At 42.5% G+C, this 15227-nt stretch overlaps 1 protein-coding gene across 3 annotated transcripts in view; it reads left to right on the top strand.

Moving 5' to 3' along the window:
- Window positions 1-4093: 4093 nt before the first annotated feature.
- The window catches only part of CHD7 (chromodomain helicase DNA binding protein 7), a 190723-nt gene continuing 179589 nt past the window's right edge, over window positions 4094-15227 (top strand). For 2 of the 3 annotated variants that reach the window (XM_056854271.1, XM_056854268.1), the window contains exons 1-2: window positions 4096-4138; window positions 6340-6441. The gene's annotated coding sequence lies outside the window, so the exon portion shown is untranslated. Of the gene's footprint in view, window positions 4139-6339; window positions 6442-15227 lie in introns of all 3 variants that reach the window. The other variant, XM_056854270.1, reaches the window with a different exon arrangement.

Raw genomic sequence — 15227 nt, 5'->3', positions numbered from 1 at the left:
AGCTAATTAGTGGTGATACATTTGGATTGGATTTTATTTATTTCTTCAGACAATAAAAAAAAATGTTTATCTGCAAAAAACAACCAATAAAGCTCTGGATCAGGCTCTACTAAAAGGAGGTTTTCAGGGATACATATGTATGTATAATCACATTGAAATGTAAGAGCTGTGTTCCTTTGGCTTTTTCTTTGCTGTGCACAACTTCTATGAATGCAGGACAGTGGATACCATAAGTGTGCATGGGGGAGGGCATTCATCATTTGCCTTAGGACCCAGGGATCACTGTTGTGGATGGAATTGTGTTATCAAGGCATCAGCTTTTGCTGGACAGTGGACATCCCATTTGCTCCTGTGTCTGGATTACTCAACAGCAGTGAATTAAATTCAGGGTTTTGTTGTGCTTCAATGTTACTCCCTGCATACAAGTGAACATTTTGAAACATGAAAAGGATACAGTGAAAAATGAAATGGGATGTATATATTTAAACAATGCGCCTGACAACAGAAACCAGGAAAGGTACGGATCTCCGAAAATGCTGAGAGACAAAGATCAAAAGGTATGTCTGATTACTAGATAAAGTAAAAGGATGAAGAATTGGATACATGGAAGAAGGTGAAGTTGAGGAAGATCCTTGAGATTTTTCAATGGATATGCAGTTAATGAGGACACAGGGATGGGGGGAAACAGGCTTGTGTTATAGTCCAAATGCTTCCACGGGGAGACATTTGGCAACCCAAGAAAAAACAGGTGGCGGGCACAATTTATAGTAGGGCAGAGTCCTCATCTATTTAATGTACTAGAACTAAATGAACTTTTTGTTCAAAAATAGACATGACTCCCTGCTTCCTTTATATGTGAATGGGCAGACTTGTTTAAATACACCCTGTCATAACTAGTTTGGCCCTTAGTATAACTAAGCATTCTTTTCAGATCCTTATCACGGATTTTATTTGTGTGGTTTGGTCCCAAGTCTGTCTTGTCTTGTGTCAGTTTCACTGATTGCACTGCAAACACATAGCATGGAAGATGCTGCTTGGCAGACACTGTCTTTAGCATCCAAGGAAGGGATGCCTGTCTCCTTTCCCAGTAAGCATTGCTCCCTGCTGGCATGTCAGGATCTGCAAGCAAAATATTTGCTCCTGTGCCTAGTGTTCTCCATAGATAACAGGATAGCCTTTGTGTTTATATTCAGCAATGTGATTGGTGTAAACAAGAGTTTGGAAAAACAAATATATCTTGGGAGCTAGTATTGTATAGTGGTTAGAGTGTCAGGCTAGGATCTGGGAGATTTGGGTTTGAATCCCTGCTTTTTTGGGTGACCTTAAGGCAGTCACACATTCTCAGCCTAACCTCCCTCACAGGGTTGTTGTGAGAATAAAAAGGAGGAGAGGAGAAAGAGGTAAGCTGCTTTGGGATCCCATTGGAGGAAAAGGGAGAGTATAAATTAAGTAGAGTTATTGTAGATTATTATTGTATGGAATGACCCATTGTGGGGCCTAATGGGGAAACCATATAGACACATGTGCAATAGTTTTCTAAAATGTTCTTAGATTTATCAAAGCAAAAAGTGATTTTAATAATTATTAGGCTGTTTGTATTTTATGGTTTTGTTATATTGCTATGCATTTGATGTTAGCCACTCTGAGCCCAGCTTCAGCCAGGGATGGAGGGCAGGATAGAAATAAATAATACTTCTTAGAACTTTTTTTAAATATGTGGAGAAAGACTTGGAAACTACATCCTGTCTAGATTGTCTGTACCTTGGTTAAGTTCTTGATTTTTTGATAAGCCATTTGCCTTGTTCTGAAACCTGAAGTTCTAGATGTCTGGTAGAGAAATCTCAGGATATGTGTTCATAATATTTAATGTAGATTAGTTATTACTAGCCCTGACCTGGATGGCCCAGGCTAGCCTGATCTCGTCAGATCTCAGAACCTAAGTAGGCTCAGCCCTGGTTAGTATTTGGATGGGAGACCACCAAGGAATACCAGGGTTGCTGTGCAGAGGAATGCACTGGCAAACCACCTCTGTTAGTCTCTGGCCATGAAAACCCCAAAAGGGGTCGCCATGAGTTGGCTGTGACTTGAAGGCATTTCACACACACACAGTTATTACTAAACACAGCACCTATTTTGCCTTGGGGGCCCTGAACTGGGTGGAAAGGTGGCACATATACATTTTAAATAAATATTCTTGTCGTAATACATGTGGCAAATGTCTAGTTCACCCCTGTTTCTAAAGCATGCTTATAGAAGAATATAGATCCAGGGGTTTGTTTTCTACTCCAATATAAAGTAATATGATTGTGATCTCGTGCAGATCTTGGTTTTGTAACTTAAAATTGTAAACTTGAACTTACAGCAGGTTAGCCGTGGCCCATATCATTACCTAATGAGTATTCAGTACCTTTAATCAGTCTGTAGTAGATAGATCTTATCAGCTATATACAGGATCTCTGTTTCGGACGTTGATTAAAACTCTCAAGGAACTGAAGTTATTGGGATATATGAGAAATGGCAGTTGGTTTAGTGTTCCCAAAGAGAAGGGCTGAGGAGCAGCAATTGATGTGAGTACTTACTAAGGACCTATTTTTCACGTGAATCATATAGCTTACTCGAAAATTAACACACAGTAAATGTTACTGTTCTCATTGTAAGAGTAGTGATCCCCTCCCAATCTTGCTCTTTATTTGTGGGTGTGGCTCTGCTATGAGCAGCTGGGGAATCTCATTATACCCATTCTGAAGTAAACATTCAGTTTATGGTCATGCCTTTCAGTATTATGGAGTCTGAGCTGTTCTTAGAAACGTTTCACGTTACAGCCTTTCCCCCCATTGTGTATGTGCAGTGAGAAGTAGCAACCAATAGCAGATCTTAGGCTCAGTTTTTTAAGTTGCTGGAAGAAGAGTGCATGCACACCTCTTGCATGTTTCAGCTTGACACTAAGGCTTGTATTGTGTGAAGGTGCTCTCTGTTATCTGAGAACGTGTTTGAAGAGCATTGCTCAGGCATTGTTCTGGGCAGATTTTCTCAGAGATGCCGGCTCTGTTCTGAGTCGGAAAGTACTTTTCAAGACTTTCGCTGGCAGGTGCTCTTCCTCCTGTATTTATTAGGAGTTGTATGATAAGAGAACTTTTCTGGACTGTACAGCAGCAGCAGCGGAGGAAGAGGGTTTCCCCCCCCCTTTTCTTTTAGTGTGCCTGCGGTAACTGCCTGATCTGTGTGGCCAGGTTAAGCTGTTACTGCGCGAGGCCATGAGGGGCTCCTGTAAATACCGCCCCTTTATCGCCGGGATTCTCGGCCATTTGTCCAGAGGACAGGCAGAGGAGGCAGGGCGCCTCCTCAGTAGCTGCATGTCGATATCCACACATTGAACACCATCCCTTGCCTCCCCCCCCACCTTTTTGTTTTGCCCGCCTCCCCTTCCGTTGTCGCTTGGTGGGGGGAGAGGAGGTTAGAAAGGGGAGGGGGGGAAGGGAAAGGGTGTCGACTTGTCTGAGCATCGCTGTCCCCAGCGCCCTGTCAGCATTTGGCGCCCCCTCCCCCATCCAGCCTTTCTTCCTTCCCTCCCTGGAGGGGGCAATTTCCTCGTGGGCTGCGGAGGCTGCGCCCGGCCCCGACGGTGGGAGGGGAGGAAGGTTAGTGACCTGACCCGTTCCACCCCTCCCCCGCCTTTCGCCCTTTTCAGTAGGGCTGGATTCTTGCATAAATTATGCCAGACGGGTGAATGACGTGCAGCACCGTGTGGGCGGGGCCTGCGGGCGCGCGCGCGCTCGCTCCCTCTCTCACGCTCCGCCGCTCGCCCGCTAGAGGGAGGAGGGGTGTCGGGGGCGCGCCTCGTGGCGGGCGGAGGGAGGGAGCGAGCGAGCGACGGGGGCGGGCGGGCGAGCGGGCAGGCAGGGGGCGGTAGCAGCAGCGGCAGCCGCCTGGCTGGCTGGTTGTGTCGCTCGGCTTCTGCGGGCGCGCTCGGGAACTATCGGATTAAACTTGAATCGAGTGAAATTACACAAAGGAGCGAAGCGGAGCCGGGACCCCGGCGGAGACCCCTCAGTGACCCTCCCCCCTTTCTTCGCCGGCCCTGGTCTGGGGGACCCTCCGCCTGCCTCCGCTTGGACCGTCGGGCCGAAACCAACTCCCGGTGCGTGCGCGCGCGTCTCTCTCTCTCTCTCTCTGTGTGGCTCCCTCTGTTTGTTTGTGAGGGAGGAAGAGGCGCTCTCGGTCTCTTTAACCTCCCTTCCCCCCCCCCTTTTCCCCTCAAACGCCGGAGGAAGCCGCCGAGCCGGTCCTGACCCGGTGAGCGACCCGCCGCCCTTAAGAGTCGGCTCGGACGCAGCCTAGAGGGCAGCGGCGCGCCCGGCCACGAAGCGGCTGCCCCGCTTGGCCGGGCCCCACAGCAGGTCGGTCGGTTGGTCGGCCGTTGGTGGGGGGGGGGAGGAGGCGAGAAGTCGAGTCCGGGGTGTGCGCTTGAAGCTCCTCGCCCGGCTCTTCGCTCAGCCCATGTGCATCTCCCCCCCCCCTCTCGAGGATGTAAATGGCTTTGCCGGGGGGGGGGAAGGGTGGAAGCGAGCACGCCGGAGCGAGTGCGGCGGCTCCTGTGTTTCCCGGCCGTCTTCCTCGAGCGCAAGTTTTGAAGAGGGTGAGATTAAAATGGGAGGAAAAAGTTGGAGGAAAGTCTTCCAGGGGTGGTGGGGGGGAACGGAGGCGGCGGGGCGGGCGACGTGTGTGTTTGTGTGGTGGCTGCGGGGGGGGGGGAGAGAGAGATGAAGGCGAGGGGCCGAGCGGCTTCCCGGGAGCGCTCTCTCCCCCCCCCTCTCCTCCGCCCTGCTGGCCACGCTGAGCGCTCCCGGCCCTGGCAGCACAACAAGCGCTAACAAAGTGCGGGGGCCGCCCCCCCACCCTATTCCCCGCCAGCCTGACCCGGGGGCACCGTGCGAACACACGGAGCCGGTGGGGAGATACTGGGGCGGCGGGTGGGGGGGGGCAAGCAGAGAAAGGACCCGAGGAAATAGGTGAGGGGGGGTGAGAAGAGAAAGAAATAAAAGATTGGGGGGGGGGAGAGAGAGAAAGAGGCACGAGGTTGCGTTGGGGTTATTTGTCTTTGCTGAAGAGGAGCGAGGAGGCTGGCGGGTGGGAGCGGAACGGGAGTCGCACGCGGGGGGCCGGGTGTGCGAGGGGGGGAGGGGTGCTCTCGACTGTTTCCCAACAGCCCAAGAAGAAAGGGTGGCGGTGGTGGTGGTGGAGGAAGAGGGGAGAGAGACGCTACCTAAGCGTAGTGGGCTGGCGGCGGTAGCGGCAGTAACATAATAGAGACTTAACCCCGCGGACCAAGTCAGCTTCCCTTTTTGTACAGCAACACCCCCCCCCCAATCGCCTTTCGCCTGCGCGCTTCTCTCTCTCTCTCTCTCTCTCTCTCTCTCTCTGTGTCTCTTCCCCTGATCGGGAGCGGGTCGCTGAGAAGTCTCCCTAGTGGACGTAGTTTTTTTTTTCCTTCCCCCTCCCTTCCCGAAACCAAGGCCATTTTGAGGGTGAGCGGAAAAGGTGGTTTGAGGCCAGGCGGTCAGGGAGTGTGTGTGCGTTTAGGATTGATTCATACAGGGAAATGAGGCTGGCCAGGGATTTGGTTTCTGCCTCGGCTGTGGTGGGTGGGTGCAGAATACAGAAGTGGACACTGGAGAAGTGAGGGGGGGCGCATGAGGGGGTGGGGAGCGAAGGCTGTTGGCGAGTCTCAGGGAGAAGGAGCAGCCATCATTATATTACATTCATTTTTCCCCCTGATAGCAGTACATAAGGGGACACTCTTCTGTACTGTGAGGGACCCCCTCGAATTGACGGGGGGGGGCAGCCCTTGGAGTGGCGGTGTTAAGCTCTGGATTTATTGCGTTGACAGTAAATCTGATGAGTCTCCAGATCACTTTTGGCTAGTGTTCAAGACTTGGTTTTAAAGTAGTTTTAAACGGACAATGGACAAAAGAAAAGTAGCAATGCATGGAGAGTTTCCTTTGCATTGCTAGAGATTGTTATATACACCAGGCAACTCATTCTACTTTGTCTTTGTTTTGTATGGTACTGAATGTGCTTTTCAAGTAGGTCTAGATATTCTTTATTTGCAGTTAGCTTTTCCTGCAACTTAGTGCTGGTAGATATCAGTTTGAAAACTGTTCATTTTAAACCAATATATTTTTGTTTCTTTTTTTGCTGTGGAAATATATGGCTTGAAATTTATTTTTTCTGTTTTGAAGTCCAATCTATTTCCTGAAGGAAATGTGCTTGCATTTCTAGCATAATACACAATAAAATAAAGATAAAAGTTGAACAAAAAATATTTCTGTTTTCTCGTAGATCATCCCTTCTAACGGCCGCAAATATCTTAATGACTATGACCCTAACAGCATGGGTAGCCGATTTATCCCAATTATAAACCCAGTTAGTTTGCTGTAATGTGTGAGTATTATGTATGTGTATATATATATATATATATATATTGTTAAACACAGTTGTGAGCTATATTTTTTAGTAGATTTTTTTCCAGTTAGAATGCTGCAGCTGTTGGTTGGAGTGTTTTTTGTCTTGCTGTTGCACGACAGAGGCTCTTCAGTCTTTAACCTAAAATGGCAGCTTAATTTGACTGGGGCCCCATTCATTGACAATGATAATAAAAAGGCTGAAAGCTAAATGTAGCTGGATGCTTAGAGCACATTTGCAGAACTCTGCCTTGCTCTTTAGAGTGTTACAGAGAGAACAACTTCCTTCCCGAGTACTCTTATGAAAGTTTCTAACTATCTTTTATTCTAGAAGTGGCATGGGTTTATGAAAAACACATGCTGATAAATAGAGACTAGACTATGATGGTGAAAGAGCTTAGAAGGTCTAGCTTTTATGTCTTTCACACACTGTCCCAAGTAGTACTGCACTGTTGAAACAATGCAAAAGTGTTAAAGTGCTGTATGTTCTACTTTATTGGGAGAAAAATCATTGCCTGAAGTTTGAAACAGGTGATTGTCACTTACATCTTTATTTTTAAAAACAAAATTACTTTTTAGTAACTGTAATATGGAGTGTTGTTAATTTATTTTCTGACAAAATATTTTAATACAAGAAAGCAGTGTTTTGGAAACTAACAAAACTTTTAAATAGGACCCATCCTGTAAAAATAATGCACCTTTCAGTTATTCAGGTGTTTGAGAGAATCCTTGAAACTCCTGCTATTTCTGGAAAATATATATGTATCATATTTTTAACTATTGAATTTGAGCTTATAGCGTTAACCATTCTACGAGATTGCTGTTCACAACTACAGGTTTATCCAGGTTCATTACTGAAATATGGTATTAACAAGAAACCAAAGTTTTGTCATTGTTCTTAAAGGTCATAAGCATTCAAACATAGTAAGTTTGGAAATTTTTTAGTACTTAATATTTTAAACATACTGACGTAAGTTGATTATCTGTTCCACATTAGTCTTGGGCAATAGCATATATACAAAAATACGGGAACTCATTGAGCTGTGCTGTCAAAAATATTGAGCTTCATAGCATACAGAACTAGAATAGCAACAGTCAGACAACAGGACATGTACCAGTAAGGTCTGCTAATGTAACATTGTAGTTGTGGCTGAAAAGCATTTTCATGTATATTGGGTTAAATCCAATGGTTCCTTTGCACTAAGTGAGTAATCAAATTGGAGGAAAGAGTTCTGTTGGATCCAATCTTTAGGAAGTAGTCAATTGCCAATACCATTGTGTGTTTTTATAATACATTCTGCCTGTAAATATTCAAGCAACTTATATCGGAAGCTGGATAACATTTTATTTTAGGAGGCTGACAGAAGAATTGTAGCATGTTCTAGGTGTGGTGTTGTGTTGGGCATTTGATATGGTAGTTGTTTCTTAGAAGTAGGTCATATAATATCCCTTTTTTTCAGACTAGGGGAAACTAACTGAAGAAATTCCTTTATTTTGTATTATGATTCATTGTGTTAATACTAGGCTTAGAGATCCATGAAACATTGCTTGCTACATGCAAAGCAGGCCAGTATTGGTGGAACAGCCATGATAACTACATATTTTTGATTGTCTAGGTCTTCCATTACATGTTGAGTGTTTGGCAACATTGTGACTTCCCAGCACATGCAGACAGAATTTAAAAACTCATTAAGATAATCAAGGAGATCTACAAATATACTTGCTACTAGAGATCACTTCCAAAGTTCAGTTTGAGATCAGAGGGAGGACTTTCCCCTGCCCCACCTTAAGTGGTAAGAAGGGTGTCAATAGTAACCACAAATAATGAGTGGTTATAAAAGTTAGCAAAAATCTGTGAGTCCCTTGCCATAGTTGTATATTGTCCTTTCTCTAATACAAGTTGTAACAGTATAAGAGATGTTTAAAGTGGTCCCAGCTTGAATTTGGTTATGGCATTTTAGAGGTTTGTGAGGAGGAAGAATGGAGAATGGATGTGTTTAAGTTGCTTGTTTACTCAGTTCTCCTTTTTCAGGATAGATCAGTTTGTATTTTCCTTTTTACAGCTCCATGTTTTGTGCGAAGGTCACATTTGTTGGTACAGTCTAAAGGAATGGACACACAACCTTAAGTATCCAAGAGCGTGAATCTGGGAGTCTCCATTCCTAATGTGCATCCTATAGACACCCATACACATCTGTTCCTATTCATATTGTGAGAGAAACACTGCTGTGCTTATGGCAAATATGACTGATGTATAAGTGTTGGACTGCCCTGTTTTATGAACCAGTCATGGCTGACAAGTTATTGTCTTTCAGCCTCAAGTGTGATAGGAGCTGCATGATCATAGTCATGCAAGGCATCAATTCCTGCCTTTGCAGTAACTGGAAAAGTGCTGCTGTGATCATATCAACTAATTTCAGCCATATCGTTTGTTGTTCAGTTCACACTACCTTTTGTTTATGTTAAATATTGTCAACTTCTGTACCTTCAGAGGTCATTTGATTCTCCAGATAGTGATCCAGAGGGTTCACAGCACAAATTGATTTTCTTGTGGGTATTCAGGCTCTCTATAGTGGCAAGGGCTTCGTAAGCTCCCGTAACATAAGAGTGTCACAGTGGCAGAACAAAAATGTTCAGGCATTGCATCTAAAATGCAAAAGCAGATGTTGCAGTATACTGTGGGTCATTTTTCTTATGAAGAAATGCTATCACTGTATTTCAGTTACAATTTGATAAGCCAAGAGGAACCACATTGGCCAGCCCTGATGTAGGTGGACACATATCTGAGCAGGAGTCCACAATTGTGTTTACAACTGTTTGCACATTTTTTAAATCAAGTCTCTGTACTTCTCTGTGGCATGGAAAATGGTGGGGGCTGTCTCTGATCTTGTACAAAAGTTCTGAAAACATTAGGCTGCTTTCCAAACATTAGAGCACCCTTCCCTCCCACCTCAGAGTTGGGGAGTGTAGCAGGAGCTCACCTCTGCAGTTACATTGCTCATTGGGAGCCTCAGAGCACCTGTGAAGCTTAGCATGATGTACTAGTCAAGACTGCCTCCCTTTGCTGGGAAGAGGCTGGTGATGAGTACACATCTTAGTTGGTTCTCAATGTCAGCCCAACTTGTAAACTACTCTACCTAAGGAATCTTAGGATGGCATGTGGAGAGAAAAATGTATTGTGTGAACTACTTCTGAGTCTTGATTCATTAACATTTTTATAAATATGCTACTCATTCTATGCAGGAACATTGAACCATGCATATAAGACCAATCTGCTTTCTGCATGTAGAGAAGGAAGGAGTCATAAGGAACTGATGCATGATTTGCTAACCTGGTTTAAAAGTAGAGTTGCTTATGGGCACATACTGATGTTGATCCTTCACAGCACTCTTGAAACAAAAATATGCCTACCATAATGAAACACATTTAACCAGAGCAGTTAATTTTTTAAACTTATTAGCCTGGTGTCTCAGTACTTCTAGCCTTTCTGTTCATATGTCAGTATCACTAAGTTCACTGGAATTTCATAGTAAGTTTGTATGTTACAATTGAAGTCTTAAACATCTAGATTTTGAACAGTCTTCATATAGGAAAGGCTGTCACTCTAGTTTATTATGACCATTTAATCCTGCTTTTGCTTCAAGTCTGGCCACAAACAAGTTGCAAACCAAGACAATGAAACTTGAATCAGATCTTGTATTTCATTTTATGCTGCATAGAGGAATGCTCCCTCTTACTTCAGAGATCAATAAGTATGTAAAGTAGTGGTACTTATGTTCTAATGCATTACTAATTTGTACACATCCATTTTCTAAATTAAGTATTTTATAATTCACATTCTAAGGACATGAATATGGTAAACCTCTTAAAAACCTTTATAAGTGTACACAAGCTGATTAATTTTAGCTTTTGACGCTGCCATCCTTTTAGATTTTGTAAATACAATGCTAGTAAACCCCATGTAAAAATTGTGGATCCAAAGTTTCTGGTCCTTCAAAAAATCCTATACCAGGTATGGGTAACAGTCATTTTGTAGACAGTATCTAGGGAACAGCATAACCTTTTGGGTTACCTTGAGGTCTCACTGGCATTGACTTTGTGATGAGGCTGAGCAAAAGTGGACAATAAGAGGGTGAAAGTGGTTTGACAAGTTCCAGGTCGCCATGGCACCTAGAAATTTCAGCAGTGATTTTATTGCATGTCTCAGCAGTTACAAAGTGTTGGATCCAACCAGCTTTTCCATTGGCAAAAAAAGGAAGGCAGAGATGCCCTTTGACCAGCATAGGACTATGTTTGGGTTATGAGACCTGCATAGACAAAAGCCATGTGGAATGAGGGCAGTAATAAGGAGGGGAATTGGCTATTGAGCAAAAAGCTGGCTGGATCTAGTCTAAAGGCTATCATTATTTATCAAAGTGTTTTCCTGTGTGACATAATATTAAATGTGCACAAAGTTTTTGTCATTGCTTGTTTACACACACACACACACCAAGGTGGTAGAATTAATTTCTTAATCATTTGCTTTCTATAGTGGCTTAGTATTCAAATAAAGCATTGTAATTAAATGGAGCATTAAAAATAATGGAATTATGAACAATTGGGGAGAAATTAGGTTAGGGTTAGAGGTTAGCATTTTGTTGCGGTGTTGACAACCAGGGTTGCCCTTGTATTTATGTGCCTCAACACATTTGTCATAACTTTAATAAAATTACAAGGAACTGAAGAGGTTGGGGTTAAGTGTTGTGATTAAAATCATTAGGAAACTGGGACATGAAACCCTAATGGCTGAAAAATCAGACTGGCCCCTAGATTTTTGGGCTTGCTCCTAGAGTCAAAGAAAATTTTTATACACATGCACATGTTAAAAGGCTACTGTTTTTCTAATTGTAGAAAGAAAGATGCCCCATCCTAAATGCATTTGTTGGTAGCAAGATCTATTGAACTTGTTACAGTGTCTATAATCTTTAATAACAGATGCTTTTCATAGACTGCATAAGTATGGGTTGTTTTCGTATGATTAGACACTACTTTCCTGGAATAAAGCTTGCTGCTGCTAGAGAATCCATTCTTAAATACCTCTCTACTTTCAAATAGGAGTCGCTTTCTTTGCCATCAATATAGTTGCAGATCTTTTAAGCAGGTAGGTCAGTGTTTACGTAAACTTGGCTTCGTGAGGAAAATCCAGATTGTTTCAATGAATTATTTTAGGCAGAACTCAAGAGCTGATTTACAGCAGTTTTTTTTAAACAAACCCAAATCCAATAATTGTTGTTGAACTTACTCCCTGTTTGTTGAGTTTTTGTGTGTTTATGTGGTTTTTCATTGAACTGTTTATTCTATACATATATTCGATTTTAAATACTATTTTAATGTCTTCAGTATTTTAACGTTTTGATGTTCACTACCTTAGGGACCCTGTTTAGGTAGAAAGGCTGCAGGGAAATGTTTAAAATATATACATTCCTTGATTATTTCTCTTATAGTACTAGTGATGTCCATCTCTGTGCATTCCCTCTAGATTTTTTTGTTTGAAACTTTACTAATCCTTCATGATGTTGTTTGTTTAGCATATTTGTTGGATACTACTCAACACACAGCTTCAAAAGAATTTTCTATGAGATTGGGGTTTCTGATTAGAATGAAGACAAGAAATAGCTTTGTCCAAAGGTTTATAGAGATATGTTCAGTTCCTTGGTGATACTGTGTTGTTCTAACAATGGTGTTGCAGTGTGATGCGTTGCAATTTAGATTATAAGTAAGGCATTCATGCAGGTACAGAAATGAAGCACAAAACTAGTAAAACAATGTGTTTTGCAACACTTGGGTAACATGTCAGTGTACTTGTTCCAAAGTAGGATTGATAAGCTATGTTTTTTGCTATATCTAGAAACAGAAAGAAAATGTTTTGTAAATTACTGCAATGAAATTTTAGAACTGAAAGTTGTAGATTGAATAGGGTAAAAAGGCTCTTTGATAAAGCTAAGAGATTACTGTACAAATTCATTTGTTGGATAGTTTGTAAAAAAATATAGGAACTGTGGAAAGTTCAAATGACTTTGTGGTTCCTTTGGATATCTAATTTGATAATAACCTGTGCATGTAAACAGTGTTCACATCTTACTGAAAAACATATTCTGATCTAGTGACTAATATATTTACAGAGGCAATTTTCAGAATATGGGCCAGCTGTAGCATGAAAGCAGCAGTCTGCTGTGTGTAAAGAGAAGTGTTCTCACCCAGTGATGAATATGTGGATCAGTATATATGAAAGTACGTGTGTTGACATTGCTGGTGTGAACTTCTTTGGGCATTTGTATGGAGAAGAGGCAAATAAATACTCTAAATAAACAGTTCTATGTCTGGAACAGAAAGTAGCCTGTTCTCTGTAGGTGCAAACACAGCAGCGTGCATGAAGCCTTCTATACTTGCAGCTCCCTGGTCATAGATAAAGCATGATAGAAATGGAGGGCTATATTGCTACTTCTAGTTGGCTAGGAACATTGAGGCAAAGAGTGATTAACTTAAATATGCCAAGAAGCTGTCAGTTGGTGTAGTAATTATCATAACTAGAAATAATAGTGAGACATGGAATCTAAAAATAATAGACACATAAATGCAACTGTGAGTATGCAAGTTGTGAGTAAAAATAAAAGCCGTACTGCATTTGGTTTCCCAGTGGTTGGTTCTTACCATACAAGCGAGTACCTCTAAACTGGTCACCTTTCCATTGAGTAAAAGTAGATGTGCTCTTCCCATGAAGGTAAACTAATGCCATGCTGCATCTTGGAAACTAGGTTCTACTTAGTTGCTTTATGGATCTAACTGTAAAAATAGATATTGTGTCATGGTGTTTCCTTTTTCTTCAGACAGTTGTCAGGTAGCCCTTTCCTTTGTTCCTAAATTAAAGAGGAGGATTGCTAGTTCTTGGAGCTTGTCTGTAATTAGCAGATAGACATGCTCATTTGATGGTAGTTTGGAAATGCAATATATTGTGACCTGCCTGCCTTCCCTTATTTTTCCCCTCCCCATTTTGACTGTGTTTCTGCAATAGTGTAGGCAAATGTGACCTGAACCTCTTCCTAATGACGAGCCTGCCCAGTGGCTCCTCAGCACGATAGACTTAAGATTGAAAAACTTGGATATATGCTTGAGTGGATGTAGAATGTGGGCAGAATGGTAAGGCGGGGACTCTGGAATTGGAATAACTGTGGAACAGTAGAGGCAGTTTAAGATCCATGGTACAGCCACAGACAACAGTAACCAGCAACTGTGAAAGAGCCTGTGGAGAGATAGATATAGAGTTACTCCTTAAAGGGGTAAGTTCTAAACTCAGAAAGTGAGGAAATGAAAAAGATAAATGGAACCGCCTCAAGAAAGTAATACATTTCTTGACCCGAGATAAGTATCATGTAAAAATAAGTGGTGCTCTGCTAGATTATACCAGTTTCCCATCTAGTCTAGCATCTTGTTTCATATAGGTGCCAGCCAGCTGAGGGGGCAACAAACAGGGCATAGAAGCCAAAGCTCTCCCTTGATGTTGCCTCCTGTTGCTGGTATTCAGAGGGTTAGTGCTGTAAATGTGGAGGTTTCCTTTAGTCATCAGGGGCTAGTAGCGATTAATGGACCTCTTCTACATGAATACATCAGATCCCATTTCAAAGCCATCTCTGAGAGTGGCAATCATTATATCCCCTGGCATCAAATTCCACAATGTAATTCTTTGTTGACTGAAGAAGTACTTCCTTTTGTCCATCCTGAATCTGTTGCCCATCAATTTTATAGGCTGTTCTTGAATTCTAATATTGTGAGAAAGGGTTCTCTCCTATGCATAATTGTATAAGCCACTCTAATGTTGTCATCCCCCCACTCCCATTTCTAAACTGGAAACCATAGGTTCTTTAGCCACCATATTTTTTGAAATATGGTGACCAGAACTGTATGCCTTATTCTAAATGAGCTTTCACTTTAAATCTATACAAGGGAATTACAATATTGGCCATTTTATTTTCTGTTTCACTAATAATGCACAGCAAGACATTTGTTTTACCACTACTGTACACTGTCAGCATTTTCATTGAGCTGTCTACTATAACCCCAAGACCTCTTTCCTTCTCAGTTGCCGTCAGCCACACCCCCTCATTATATATTTAAAGACATAATTTGTTTGCTCTTATGCGCATTACCTTGCAATTTACCTACATTGAACTTCATATACTATGTTGTCTCTCACATGCCCAATTAAGAGACATCTGCTTTGGTTTCACCAAAATGTTTGGATGCACATTTGGCCACTAATCTGCTTTCCCTCAATTCCAGATCATTTGTGAACATATTAAGTAACACTGGTCCCAGTACCAATCTTTGTGGAACCCCATGGCTTACTTTCCTCCATTGTGAGAACAATTAATTTTCTCCATTTAACTCATTTTTAATCCATAAGAAGATCCATCCTCTTATCTCATGACTGTTCAGCTTACTCAGGAGACTGAGGCGATCTTGTCAAAAGATCACTAACCAAGAATAAAACAAAGAAGGCCTGCCAATACATGTGGTATGGCGCCTTTCGTATGGTCCAGGCCCTTATATCCTAAAATGCAGAATAACTGCTCACTGTGACGATACCATGAGACACAGGTTTCTACATACTACTGAAACACCATTTGCCACAGAACGTTTGTGATAGCTGTCCTGAGGTAGTGACAGGGTAAGCCACAGATGCACTATGGCGAAGGTATGGTGTACATTATTTATGAACCGTGTTGTGTG

This window comes from Euleptes europaea, chromosome 8 (assembly GCF_029931775.1).
Source record: "Euleptes europaea isolate rEulEur1 chromosome 8, rEulEur1.hap1, whole genome shotgun sequence".
NCBI classification, from domain to species: Eukaryota; Metazoa; Chordata; class Lepidosauria; order Squamata; family Sphaerodactylidae; genus Euleptes; species Euleptes europaea.
The sequence above is the reverse complement of the archived record's forward strand: the minus strand, read 5'-3'. Positions and strand labels throughout refer to the sequence as shown.